Genomic DNA, 15558 nt, shown 5'->3' on the forward strand with positions numbered 1-15558 from the left:
ACATGCCCCATGCCCCAAGTCCTCTAGCTATGCATCCTAGAGAGACCTATCAGACAAGGACACTCAACAAAAATCAATAACAGTCACCACATAAAGAAAATATCATGATATAAGTCAAGCATTAAGTGTTGTGTTAAAAAATTTAAGTGTGTTAATTGATATTGAGTTCTGAGGATAAGGATCAAATACTTGCAAGAAGGGAAAATCACATGACAAAACTAGGTAAGACCAAAATGATAAGTGTTGAAAAACACTCAATGTCAATGGTTGTATCAAAAAATGCAATTGGGTGGTGTTGAAAAACACCATTTGTGAGGTTTCCTAAAGACTAACACATCCAAGAGACCAAAGCTAACATAGTTATGCCCCCTAGACAAAGACCAATTCCAAACAAAGGCAACAAGGACAAGACATGATGTAGAAAGGCTAAGTGGTGAGGACGCATGCTAAGAAACAGGGGTACAAAGGTCGTGAGTAGCGCCTTTTCTAGGTTTTGCACCACTTGGGATTTTAAAAAAAAATAAAATCTTTTTTCAAGACTTTTAATAATTTTTTTATATTTTTGCTACCGAGGTGCCTATTTCCAAGTTTTCACCAAGGCACTTTTTCTTTTCTTTTTTTTTTTTGTATTTTTGGAATATATATATTTTTTTGGAGATACATCAAAGTGCTTATTACTAAGATGATCATTTTCACAGGACATTTTTCAATTTTTTGAATTTTCACAATATATCATTTGTTTTGATTTTTTGAAATATATCATTTTTTTGTATTTTTTCATGATCAATAAATATATACAAATAATATACAATGGCCCCAGAAAGAACAAGCATCAAACTCTCAAGAAAAATCACATCATGTAGTCCCAATGTCTAGCAAAGTGGAGGACAAGAGTGATTAACAAGCTGGTGGAAGAAATGAAAGACAACAAAATGAAGGAGAATAAAGGGAAGAAATCCTCAAGGGAAAACTCCTCAATAGTACCCAAGTAAGGGAAAAATTGTCATGTAAAGCACATTTGGACAAGACATGAAAGGCTAGCATAAGATAATTCATGAAAGCATAATGTAAAAGTGGGAAAGATGCAATCCAAAGGAGTAGACATGTCAAGAGGCTTCATAGCATCATATTTTACTCTTTTTATTAGATCATGACCAGAGGGGTAAATGGGAAAATGATAGTGAAAGACTAAAATGAATGGAGGAAAATAGATATAAAGGCTAAACATGAAATGAATGAAAAAAAGATCATCATAAGATAGCTCACAAGATAGCCAAATGTTTGTGTATAGGTCAACATTGTCAAGATCAAAGAGAGAAGATGAAATGGATGAAAAATGTAGAAGAACTATGCATGATGCCTGATTGTTAGGTTTTCATCATGATACTTATCCAAGGTGCCACAAGGGAGTGCTTTTCACCATAGAATGAATTTATTTCTCTTTACTTTTTCTACCAAGGTGCTTGATTACCAAGTTTACACCAAGGCACATTTTCAAAATTTTCATTTTTTTCTTTCTTTTTTTTTTCAATTTTTTTTGAGTTGTTTTTGGAAGAAGTCAATCTTTTTAGATAATGCTCATTGAAAGTTTAAACTGTGACATACAAAGGAGTTGAAATGATATGCTCAAAGATGTTGATAGGGAAAGGAAGATGCAAGACAAAAAATGGAGGATATGGCTTTATTCAAAGCAAGTGAGATTGGAAGATGGAAATAAAGGTAAGATCAACGTCAACACATAGCTTGAAGGGTGGTGAGAGGATGGAGAAATGTGAATGAAGGAATATGGTGAATGGATAGAAGAGGTTTTGATTTAGGTGCATGGAATGGAAGAATTTTTTTGGAAGAAGATGAAGTGAAATTCTTTGAAAGCTTGAATGCCAACTTCAATTTTTCTTCAACATTAGACTCTCTCAAGAGAGACTTTCTAATCCATATAGCCATAAACCTCTTTTCATTTCTTTTGGATGATTCAGAGATAATATCTTCAATGATGGATTTTGGAACCCATACTTGTATTATAATTTTTTTCTTAGATATCTCTTTTGACTTTATGCCCCCATGTTGATTAGAGGAGACATGGTGGTCTTCTTTTTTTATATAGATTCTTGAATTGCTTCTTTTTCTTGTATTGAACATTCAGGTTACTTTGAAAAGACTTAGAACTTGTGGAAGAAGAAGGATGACATGACTGGTGTAGGTGAGTGGGTGGATGAAAAATATTCAAGGATATGCATCTACATTGATCTTGAGGAAAGATAGGAGAGGAAGCATATACGTACCCAAGATAGATGATGAATTAGGAGAGTTGGGAGGGGAAAGTGAAGGGACATAAGGACCCAAGATAGAAGGAAGATGTGAAGCATTTAGTATCGGTGGGGGAGGTCCAAGGATGGATGTGGAAGATGCAAAAGGGTAATCAATAAGTTCATCAACATCTATATGGAAATCAAGGACATCAACATCTTTAGAGTGATTATTAGGATTTTCAATAGGATCATGAATATTTTTAATAGGAACAACTTCTTTGATAGGAGTACTTGAAGCTTGAGAAGACTTAGGAAGAGTAGAAAGTGGAAGGGAACATGGAATGGAAAAACAAGAAGATGGGAGACTTTGATCTTAACAAGGATCTTTGGATAGCATAAGTGTAGAGTTTTGCTCTTTATTTTCAATAGGCTCAACATAGGAAGTAACAACACCATTTTTAATAACCTTAATGGAAGTATCATCTTTGGAAGGTACAACTGTATTAAGGTCATTTTGATTGTCAATAAGATTAGTGGTGTGAGTAGTAGCTTGATCTTTCTTAGGAGAAGACTTAAGACATGGTGGAATGAATGAGAAAGGGCGTAAGGGATCAAAAGAACCATGAAATGTATCAGAGATATCATGAAAAGGATTGGATGACATAGAAGGTTCTTGATCTTGATCTTTTTTTATTTTATTTTTTTATCATTTTTAGAGTCCTCTTGACATGAACCCACTTCTAAGGACAAGAAAGCTTGTTGGAATTGTATGGAAGACTTTGGAGGAGATTGTGAAGGACTAGCTGAAGTAGGAATTGTAGTGCATGAAGGCTTAGAATCTTTAGGTTTAGCATTATTGGAAGTATTTGTAGCCAAGTGAAGGTTAGCTCGAGTTAATCTAAGAGGTAGCGCTTGAGGATAACTATAGGGAACTGCATGATAATCATCAAGATCTTTTTTGGATGAAGGATTTGTGGAAGACTTGAGAGACTCGAAAGCTTTAGGAGATGTATGATTATTGGAGGAAGTAGAAGATGGAAGGAGAGCATCAGAAGACAAAGGTTCAATATTAATATGATCTTGCTCAAGAGTGTAATCTTTATTTTCAGCATGAGTTTTTTGAGAAGAGAAACCCTTATGGAATTGATGTTTTATTTTAGCTGAAAAAAATGCTTTTTCTTCTTCAAAAAATGTAGATTTATCATTTAGGTATTGTTCACAAAATTTATCAATGTTGCTTTTAAAATTTGAGTCATATGGATTACCATCAATATCTTTTCATGACTCATCCCCTTTAAGCACAAGCATAGGACTAGGAGGAATTTTACGAATCATAGGAATATAATAGTCATCGTCATCATAATCATTGTCACTATATTCATTATAGATAGGCATATCACAAGACTTTTCATGGTGTTCATTATGGTATGTCTCAATAAGAGGAATAAGACTCTTGGTAGAAGTAGAAGAAGAATGATATCGTGAAGAAGAGGTAGGTGAAGACTTGCATGAATGATATTTAGGAGAATTATGGTAAGACTTGGAGTATAAATAATGTGAATGATATTTAGAAGAATCATAATAAGACATAGAAGATGAAGAATGTGAATGATATTTAGAAGAATCATGAAAAGACTTAGAAGATGAAGAATCTGAACAATATTTAGAAGAATCATGACAAGACTTAGAAGATGAAGAATGTGAATAATATTTAGAAGAATCATGATAAGACTTAGAAGATGAAGAATCTAAATGATATTTATAAGAATCATGATAAGACTTAGAAGATGAAGAATCCGAATCATATTTATAAGAATCATTATAAGACTTAGAAGATGAAGAATCTAAACAATATTTAGAAGAATCATGATAAGACTTGGAAGATAAGGAATATTTGGAAGAAGGATATTGTGATCTAATCTTGTGTATGTTTGTAGCAAGAAAATCTAATTTTTTCCCTTTTTCAATCATTTTTCTCACAAGGTTAGCATCCATATATCTATTGTAGTAACACCACTTTTCAAATTCAGGAAGGAGGTGGATTTCATCTGAGCTCAAATGAGGATCCCTAAAAAGATATCCAAGAACCATGGTTCTAGAAGAAGAAGAATCAAGATAGAAGAAGAGAAAGGATGAATAGAAGAAGGTAGACTATATGATAATAGGAGGAAAAGAATCAAGAAGACATGAAGAAGAGGAAGAATGGAAATGGAAGACTAGAAAGACATGAAAGATGAAGAAGAAAGAAGAGCAAGAGTCATTTTGTGAAATTTGATACCATTTGAGTTCATTTGAACGTTGAAAAACATGTAATAGAACTTGTAACCAACATGAAAGAAAAGGTACTAGTTGATAGGATAACCCTAAGAAACGCTGGTACCAAACTAGGATAGTAAAAGAACTCACTTGTCCAAAAGAGAAATGATAAGATAAAATATTGCAATAGGCATAAACCAACACTGGCATAGAGGTGCCTACAAATTTGGGTGAATACCCTAACACATATGGATCAGGAGGATGATTTACCCAAATTATAAATAATTAAAATTGAATTTTGATGAAAGGGGATGGACAAGAGATTACCAAGACTCTCCAAGCATGATATCAAAGGATTCAAAGGTATATCTTTCTCAACAAGAATGGTCTCTAACTCACCAACTCCAAATAAGGTCACTTGTGAAATCAATGATTACTAATTCAAGAGGTCAAAGCACAATAACCCAAGGTGCAGACAGGCTTCTAACAATGGGGTAAGTAGCCTAATCTGAATTGAATCAACCTAGGTAGATTGAAAATAATAGGACAATAAAACAATTTGATCATAAAGTCTTGACACAGGAACTTAGATTTTGTTAATTTTAAATGTCCAACTAGATGTATCGATAGATTTTAAATCATGAACCAAGCATGAAAGATAGGAATCAAGGATTTCAAGAAAAAGTCTTCAAACAAGGAGCAAGGGACAAAGAAACCTTGCACATAAACAAGAATAGTGTCATAGTATCAATCTAATCACTAGAACCACTATTGTGTATGTTCTCAAAATATTTTCCAATCACATACATAGTCCTAGAAAAAGAAAATTTGGTAGCACTATGGTTCTTAGTAATGTTCAAGTCAGTAGCTTTCGCAATCTAAAGTGGGAAAAATCCAATCCCGGTGCACCAGGGTTTTGACATATTTCAAGAATTTAATCAATCAGAGATACTAAGGAGATCTGACAGCCCAACAAAAGACTACACCCATGAAGATTTCTCCCACAAGAACATTTATATAGCAGTTGCTACTACCATGTCAAAAATGACTATTATCGCTTGAGGTACCGTCCATGTGGTTGACCCAATAAAGAGAATGTCCACTATGGTTTATCCCTCTCTAATCAAGGAAGACTCACAAAATTGTACCACATGGGGACTTGGTTTGGATTCAAGGGTTCTAAGTTTCTCATGTGCCCATAAGGGAATAGAGCATACTCCTCTAATCTCTTCACCTTACCCAAACATAGAAAACAAGATTCTTTGACATGCTAATTTGAAATCACCTCACAAACTATTTGAAAAATTCAACAACAAACACCACCAATCTCAAAAGAGAGAAGACTAATGGATGTTGAGGACAAATCCAAGTGGAATAGTGAGATAATAACAAATATCCTTCCCTACCTACAAGGGGATCCGTCATTAAGAGGAGCTTCATATGCAAAGAAAGTGAATGAAGCTCAAGTCTTTCAAGATCTCCCAAATAGTGTCCATAGGGCCTAATTACTATGTGAAACATAGATGCATGAAAGCAAATCTAGATCTAATTTTAGAGCACCAAATGAAGTGTGAATCTATGAAAGCAGGTAAAAGCACTCAAGCCAAACACATGAGATGTTCATTTTAGTTCCAAATCCAAATGTTATAGAGATCCAAAAAAATACCTAGTAATCCTTGCAATGCATATTTTCTTTTTTGTACCTTTCGTTTATGCTTGAACGCTCGCTTGCAATGAACAAAACAACAAGCAAAACAAGCAAACATAAGATATGCAATATATATCTAGCTTATGCCAAACTACGGTTAGATCTAAAAATCTAATTTTTAATAATGATAATAATTAGTAAATAATCCAAATGAAAGCTCACACCATGCATTGATCCATTGTAAAAACTAAATGCAATCTATTCATTAAATGCCCCTTCTTTTATTGATTTTTGACCTAGTCATAAAGATTGGACCTATATGATATGAATTCGGATCTCAAACCCTAAATACAGAAAAGTGACCCCTATCAAAAATTAGAGGGCTTTCCAAAATTTTTAAAATTTTTAAAACATCTTTTCATTTGTGCCCTAGGGAGCCATTTTGTCAAAACAGACTAGTTTTTTACAAATTAAATTATTGAGCCCTAATATGATCTCTAAAATAAAAACACAAAGAACCAACTCTATTTAGAATTTAGAGAGATTTCCAAAAATGTAGACTTTTCTAAAAAATTCACTAATTTTCTCCTCAAAACAAATTTTCATTAAAAATAAAGAAAAATTTATAAAAATAAAAAATACCTCATAAAAAATCTAAAAATTGGACTAAATCTTTTTTGATATGTCGCCACCTTGCCAAAGAAATTTGAGATCAAAATACCTAGCCGTTTGAGAGATATGATCAAATCTTTCAAATCTAGGGTTTTTCGTCTCCAAACAAATCTGCACAAGGGGGTTAAATCAAAAAATATCCAAAACCAGCAAGTAAAGGTGGGTTGCCCCATGGTGGGCACCAAAAATGTATGCCTAAATATAAGAACACTTTTATGAGTCATTATATCCAAAATTGCTCAAGAATGAGGTCTTGAATGACAACTCATAGCTCTCTATTCATGAAGTGCAAGAGTTTGTAATGGAGGCACTCAATTTGACCTAGTTTGTGCCCATGCAAGTACACCATGAAACAAGAGATTCAATGATAAAAAATATGCATGCAAATGAAAATGCAAACTAATCTAAATGATAACAAAGAAAAACAATGCAAGAAAGGAAATCTAGTAACAATACAATACTAATCTATGAAAATAAATGACTCTAAAATAATATGCAAATGCAAGAATGAGACCTCATGATAGAAGCCATGGACTCAAGAGAGAATAAAAAAAGAAGATAGAAGTTCTCCACAAAAAGCTTTAGTATTCAAACTCCTCCTTCAAAAATCACTCTCCAAACCTATAGCATAACAATAGTGTAATTGTAGATGTATTGTGGATATATCATGGATGTCTAAAATGAGGAGATGGCTTTCCCTTATAAAGGAAAATATGGAGGTGAGAGGCTTCTCACAACCAATATGGGATAATAGAGTTTGATCCATGTGAGACAAAATTTCACCAACGAGAAAAGAGGAGTGTTTTAGATTATGATAAAAGTAGGTTTTGAAGGGACCTCAAAACCCTTTAACAAGTAGAGAAAAGATAAAGCAATAAAACCACCAAGACAGAAGTCCTAAAACCAACCACAAAATCAGGTTTTACAGGGACCTGAAACCATAAACATAGTCTAAAAAAAGAGAACTTAGGTTTTATAGGGACTTGGAACCACTAAAATAGTTTAGACCAAAAACCAGTAAACAGGACCAAAAACACCAAGTACCACATCCAGAAAATAGGACCAGAATAGGACAAAACCAAAGAAAAAAAACCCAAAGCAACTATTGCAGCTTCGTAATCATCTTGGTAGCCTGTTTACTAATCACAACAGTATCCTAGATGGAATTAGCAGCCAAAGCAACAACATCTTTTAGGGGTTTCTTCCTCAAGCTCTAACTTGATCTTTTGCTTAGACCCTTAGGAGATATAATTTCTTCATTGACTCTTTTGCCAAGGCTCATAGCAGTAGCACAGATACTAGATGTGACCTGTTCCATCCTTGTTCCACTTTCCTTGATAAGAATTCTGAGATTCTGCTCATAGTTTTTGAGTTTATTAGGGATATCTCCCATTTGCTCTTCCAAATGGCTGATTTTGGAACGATCGGTATCCTAGATGTGTTGTAGAGTTTCCACTTTCTTCTTCAGCCCCATCAATTCATTATAAATCCAAGAATCAACATGGAGAATGGAGTCAGCTTTGAGCTTGGCAAAATGTAGGAAGGAGAGCTTGGTTTTCCTCTTCGAATAATTAGTGGTACCATTTGCAAACTCATGAGGAGGGGAGCCAACCATATCTACATGTTCCTCCCTATCCCTCTATTCCTCTTGTAGACACCTAAATCTGATTACATCAATAAGTAATCATATTTAGCCATCTCCTAAGATATTATTGATTAAATATTTACTATTTAATTAATTAATCGTCATCCCCTAGTTAATTAATTAATTTAATTAACTATAGTCTAATTGATAAAATCAAATGATCATCCAAAATCAATTTATCAATTAAATCCCTATTCCTCTATTAAATTGGATAAATCATTAAATCTATTCAATTTAATTCCATACTCCCTATTTTATTAAATAAATCATTTAATAAAATATCTAAAATCCAAAAGCCTTCCTAAACCTTATCCTAACCCCTAATCCAACCCATTCACCCATACTAAACTCACTTAGCCACCTAACTAACCCATCCCATCAAAGCCAAATCACTCAACACCTAACCCCCCTTCTAAGTTAATCCTACTCTTAATCATGTGCACAATCATAAACATGGGTTAAGACTTGCTAACCCAAGCTAAAGTCAACAAATATCTTCCCCTCACCCTCCAACATAAATGATGCTCAAATATCTCTTACACTCCTCTTAATAGCTCTTACACCTTCACTCATGGCTCTTACATACTCAAGCACCCTCATCAAGCCTTTGACCAACCCTTATCATATCCTCTCACACTCATCCTCCTTGTGACATTTGTCACCTCCTCATTGGTGCTAAACTAGCACAATCCATGTGCTCCTCTTTGAGTGCATCTTAACCCTCCCTCACCATCTCATCATCTTGACATCTCTGCCCTCCATTCCTCCAACCCTTGGCCTATAAATTAAGCATCCTCCCTTCACAAAAGGGATCCACCTTCCATGCAAAGTTATAATGCTATTTTGAGAGCTCATAAACTACCAAAATACCATTATAATGGAAAAATTACTCCATGACTCCATTGTTGCAACCTTATCTCACTCACCCCATCCATCCATTTGAAGCTTGAGCTATACTTGTGAGCACACATACCTCAAATCGGGGACAAATCTATTGCATCATTGTGTTATACCATTTGGAGCTTACCATTCTTGGTTTGCCTCCATTTGTGGTGATAAAAAATCGGTCCTATCTCGAGTGTTTACTTATTTAGTATTGTTAATGGTTTCCTTAATAGCTAGTACTCATGTTACACTACTAAACTAGGTGATACACCTCCTCCCTAGTCTTAATAGGATTCTCATTCTGAACAAGGTCCTCCTTGTCATGACCTCCAGTCTTTGTGGCAAGTAAGGTAGGTTTAACCATTTGATCCTCCTCTCTCACCTCAACAGGATTCACAATAAGAATATCTTTGTCTTTAACCCCTCCACCAGAAATAGTCTGACTGTCCTCCTTCTCAGGGTTTCTCTATTTTGAATTTCCTTTACTTATGTCTTTCTCATTCCCTTTCTCAAATTTTCCTTTGGTCTCCGAATATCCTTCCAAATTTGAGCTAAAATCCCCAACAACCATACCATTCTCTTCCTCATAGATATCATTCTCTGAGCTAACAATATTCTCAGACTCAAAGACCTCTTCCACAACTCTTTTTTGAGTATTAGAGGGTTTATGTTTGGGGTCCTTTTCTTTTCCTTTTACATTGCTTTCCTTCTTAATGTTTTTTGAGTGAGAACCCTTATGTTTTTCAGAAGGGGTAGAGGATATAGATTTATTTTTACAATAATCCTCTATGAGAAGAATTAGACCTTCATGCAAAATAAGACGAGACTCCTTCTTCCTATGAGCATGCAAAATTTGAAGCAAAGAAAACCACAGATATAAAGGGAAAGAAATTCTATCCTTATGCTTGAAATGATTGAGAAAAAAAAAATGAAATTTATGAACCCTTTTATTTCTACCATCGAGGATGAAATACTCATGAATACAACATAGCACATCTCTCCAAATTTCTTTTATCTACTCCACATCAAAGAAGTCTCCATTCTTTTCCAATTGTTTCTCCTTAGCATCCGACTTTGAAATTTTTTTGTAGGCAGCATTGGAGATACTAGTCTATTTGGTGAACTTAATGCAAGCTATGGGGAGCCCTGTAATCTTAGCAATAAAGTCCTCCGTTAAATTCACAATGACTCCATGAAGGACCCTATCACTGGACTAGTTATTAAAAAAGGCAGTCGTGAAATGGGGTTTAAAACCATGCAATCTCTCTAGGTAACTGGTCACCTTCGCTTTCTGTAAGATGTTGCAAACTTCCATCTGAGCCTTCCATTTATCACACTTTCTACGTTCTTGCTTCTGTGGTTCACCCCCCAGATTCCGAAAATAGATAAAGCCAAGAACCAGAAACAAACAAACATAGAGAGCCAAGTTAAAATAAAACCAAATTTTTGTCACTTGAAAAGGAGCTTTCTTTTTCAATGATATGTGCAAAGGGAACATTACATTCATATGAGTGTACTTCCTTAGAGAGGGTGATCTGACAGGTGTTAGGTCGCTCTATAAAATCATTAAATTTCTAATCCGAGAAAATCTTTCCCATTTTGGAATGAATGACATCATAATTAATGATAGCTTTTAAATCAATGTGCTTGTTTAACTCATCAAGCCACCTCACCTTATATCCCGATTGTATCGCATGATTAGCTATCCAATCAGAAGCCCCATTGGCCTCTCGATAACTATGGGAAATGAATTTTTTTTCAAATTTATGTATTAGGGATTTGATCTCCATGACCATTGCTTCTATCGTCCATGAAATTGAATTTTTGTTATTCAAAATGTTAACAATATTCAAAGAGTCACCTTCCAACCATAGATTAGGGAATCCTAGATCAATTGCAATCTTTATAGTGTATAGGGCAGCAGTAGCTTCAACAATATGACTGTTAGAGTGACCTATAGGAACTGCGATCGCATCTATTACATTTTCCACATGATCTCTCAAAACTCCTCCACATCCCACTCTTCCCGGATTGCCCTTAGCAACTCCATCAAAGTTCCCTTTAATCCAACTGTTAGTAGGAGTATTCCATCTTATGGTCAGTCTTGGATTATCAGTTTTCAAATTAGGATCTTCAGATCGCAAAGGAGTATCAAATTGAAATATGAGTATCAAAGAGAAAAGAGGAGTGTTTGAGAAGAAAGTGGAAAGCGGAAAAAGAGGACTCCCACTTAGAGATATGTGCATTTAAGTTTAGAGAAAATAAAAAAAGATTTATTTAATTTTTTATTTATTTTATTTCCTATTTCAAGTGGGTTTAATTTTTATTTATTTAATTTCCTTTTTCATCAAAAAGAGATATTTAAGTGGGAATTTTATTTAATTAAAAAAAAGCAAGTTCTTTTAATTAAATAGGAAATATTTAATTAAATTAAAAGAGTCATTTTTCTCTCAATTAATTAAATGTGGATGAATTTAATTAAAAGAGAGCTTTTCTTTTAATTAAATGGGGACTTATTTTATTTAATTAAAAAGGAGATTTTCTTTTAATTAAATAAAACTTAGGATAAAATGATCAATCTTAGAAAAATAAATAATCAAATTTGATCAAGGAAATTGATTTAACAAAATATTGCAAACCATTGATTCAGGAAATTGATAAATTGAATAATGGGGGCTCATAGTCTAGGCAACCATTTTAGGGTGTATACAATTCCTTCTATCTCTTGTTAGTCGTTTCAATGTTGGGCCTTTGATCTTGTTGGAAAAATTCATCCCAACTCATCATGTGGACACAAGTTTGTTATCATTGCTACTGATTACTTCACTAAATGGGTAGAAGTTGTCCTACTTTCTATTGCCTCAGTAAAGATAGTTTCTCTATTTATTCTGAATCATATTATCTATAGATGTGGAGTTCCTTCTGAGATTATCACTAACAATGGAGGCTAGTTTAAAAATAAGGACCTTAAATAAATTTGTAAGAAATTCAAGATAAAACAACATTGGTCCTCCATTTACTTCATGCAAGGAAAAGGTCAAGCAGAAGCATCAAATAAAGCCATTCCCAAAATCTTACACAGAATACTTCACAAGGATGGTAGGGATTTGTACTTACAAATAGATCTGGCTTTGTGGGCCTCTAGAATGAGTATTCATACTCCTACTGGGGCTACTCCTTTTTCCCTTACATATGGGGCTAAAGAAGTGTTACCTTTAGAGGTTGAGATTCCTTCACTCAGAGTTTCCCTCAAAGGTCTAGTTATAGATGAAGACTACTATGCCATGAGACTTCAAAAGTTAGAACTTCTAGATTAGAAATTCCAAGCATCATTTATATTGGAAATATAAGAGGAGTAACTGAGAGGGGAGGGGTGAATAAGTTACCTTAAAAATAAATCTTAGATCCCTTAGATGTTAGTACAAAATGCAAATTGATAGACTAAATACTGTTGGAGCTCAGTAAACACATACAATATGCTATAACTCTGTAATAACTAGATTAGCTCAGTAAATGATTAACATATAAAACTTTAGATGTTATATGTGAATATCATTACTTTAACTTAGTTGGAAACACATAAAAAAATAGCATGAACACATTTGACACCAGGATTTGACATAGAAACCCAATTTGGGAAAAAATACCAATTGCAACTAGTGACTGTTTTCACTCTTCTGAAGTGAGCCTTGTTAGGAACCAACCCTGATAAAGGTTACAAAACACACTATTAGGTGTGACCCTGTTAAAGGATTTATTCACCCTATTAGGAGTGACCTTGTTAGAGGTCTTTGAGAATAATTCAATGGAATTACCACCTTGTTAAAGGATTTGCAAATAGATATTAAGTCAAATCTATTAGGAGATTTAGATCATTGCTACAATGGTTAGAGAGTAACAATGAGATGACCCGATTTGAATGCAACTAAATTGCTGATTACAGATTTCTATTCTGGCTTATACTTGATCCTTCCTGATCGAATATAGCTTTGCTGCTCCACAAGGATATTCTGATTATCCTTCAAATTCACTTCCTCTTCTCATCATTAAATCTTTAATAACATACTTCATCACTTGCACACTTTGAAATCACAACTTGACCTTATACTTATATCTTCCACTTTGTCAAGTTAGCTCAAATACAACTTAGAATAATCAATATTCATCACCATAGTCACCTGGAATCAATAGATAAATCAATTAAGCTTAATATGCTGGAACAAGAAAATCCTTTGTTAACCAACAGAAGCTTGGTTAACATTGTAAAGTCACAAAAATCCTTTGGCAATTGAGTGAGCTTAGTTAGCATTGGTTCCATCCAACTTTCCTTCATTAACTGAGTAAGCTTGGTTAATACTCACTTTTTGCAACTTTTCTTTTGACGCTTGAGTGAGCTCGGCAGACACTACCCTCTAAACTAGGCAAACACAAGAATGCTCGATAGACACTAAGAACTATCTTCACTACTCGAGTGAACTTGACATATACTAACTGATAATGATATAACATTTGTGTAACATCAAGGACAACACACAATTAATCAATTGTATCCAACAATCTCCCTCTTTGGTATTGATGGCAACACAACATGTCATAGCACAATAAAATTTGGAATTTTATACTTGAGAACTCCTCTGTCAATATGAGCTCTTCCTTTCATTGGATTCTATCTGTAATAGTTGCTACCAAGTTCATTAAGAACTTTCTCCCTCTTTTAGAAACTTCTTTGGAAAACTTCTCCCTCGTTGGCTATTTACTTTATTTTGGTTCAAAAATTTCTCAGAGATATGACAATAAACTTCTCCCTCTTTAACAATACATGCCAAAGACAATGATTCGATAAATACCAATTACCATAAGTGCTAATTCATCTGCAATATACCCTTGCCAATTTTGCACCAACTTACTAATCTTCAATAAGTTTTGGTTGATGCATTCACTAAACTTCATTTAGTGAATTTTAGATAGGGGAATGACCCCTAGCTTACCTCTTAGATATAGAAATGCATCCTTAGGTAATGACTTGGTGAACATGTTTGCAATTTGTTTTTTTATATTCATATATTCTTATCTAACTTCTTTAGTTTTCACTAGTTCTCTTAAAAAATGATATTTATAGCAATATGCTTTGTTTTGGAATGCATTACTAGATTCTTTGATATGTTGATTGCACTAGTGTTATCACAATATATGACTATTGGATCTTTGATCTCTACCTTCATTCCTTCCAATAGTTGTTTGAACCAAACAATGTTAGAACAATTGACTATTTCTGCTACATATTTTTCCTTTTCTATGGATTGAGATGTATAGTTTTGCTTCTTGCTTGTCCAAGATAATAGTCTGTTACCAAAAAACAATGCTCCACCACTAGTGCTCTTTCTATCATTAATACTTCCTACCCAATCAACATTAGTAAACTCATTCAAGTCCAAATTGCCTGCAAGTTTATACCATAAGCCATATTCTTCAATACCTTTCACATATCTCATGATTTTCTTGATTTCCATCATGTGATTTTCTTTAGGATTTGTTGAGAATCTTGCCACTATACCAACTGCTAATGCAATATCATGCCTTGTATGCACTACATATTGTAGTTTTCCAATCATTGATTTGTATAGGGTCTAATCTATTGCCTTGGAATCATCATATTTGGAAAGCTTATGTCCAACAGACATTTGGGTTCCAATAGGTTTTGAATCTTCCATTCCAAATTTATTTAGTATCTCCTTGATATATTTGGATTGAGTGATATAGATACCATCTTTGTTTTGTTGTATCTGCAACCCAATAAAATATTTTATCTCACCAAACATAGACATTTCAAATTATTTATTCATTTATTCTAAGAATGATTTGCATAAGTCATTATTTCTTGTAAATAGAGTATCATCAACAAATATTTCTGCCAACACAATCTTCTTATCTAGTCCTTCTTTGATATATAGACTACTGTTGTCATTTTTCCTTTGAAAACCAATCTGTACCAAGTAATTATGTAGTCTTTTATACCAATCTCTGGGAGCTTGTTTGAGACCATATAATGCTTTTCGTAGTTTACAAACCATGTCTCTTTTGCTAGGATATACAAAATCTTCTAGTTGCTCAATGTAGACTTCCTCATCAAGAATTTCATTCAAGAATGTAGATTTAACATCCAATTGATATACTTTAAATATTTTATGCATTGCATATGTTAG

The sequence above is a fragment of the Cupressus sempervirens genome, chromosome 4 (genome assembly GCF_028749045.1).
Source record: "Cupressus sempervirens isolate cs-2001-9-10 chromosome 4, ASM2874904v1, whole genome shotgun sequence".
Classification (NCBI taxonomy): domain Eukaryota; kingdom Viridiplantae; phylum Streptophyta; class Pinopsida; order Cupressales; family Cupressaceae; genus Cupressus; species Cupressus sempervirens.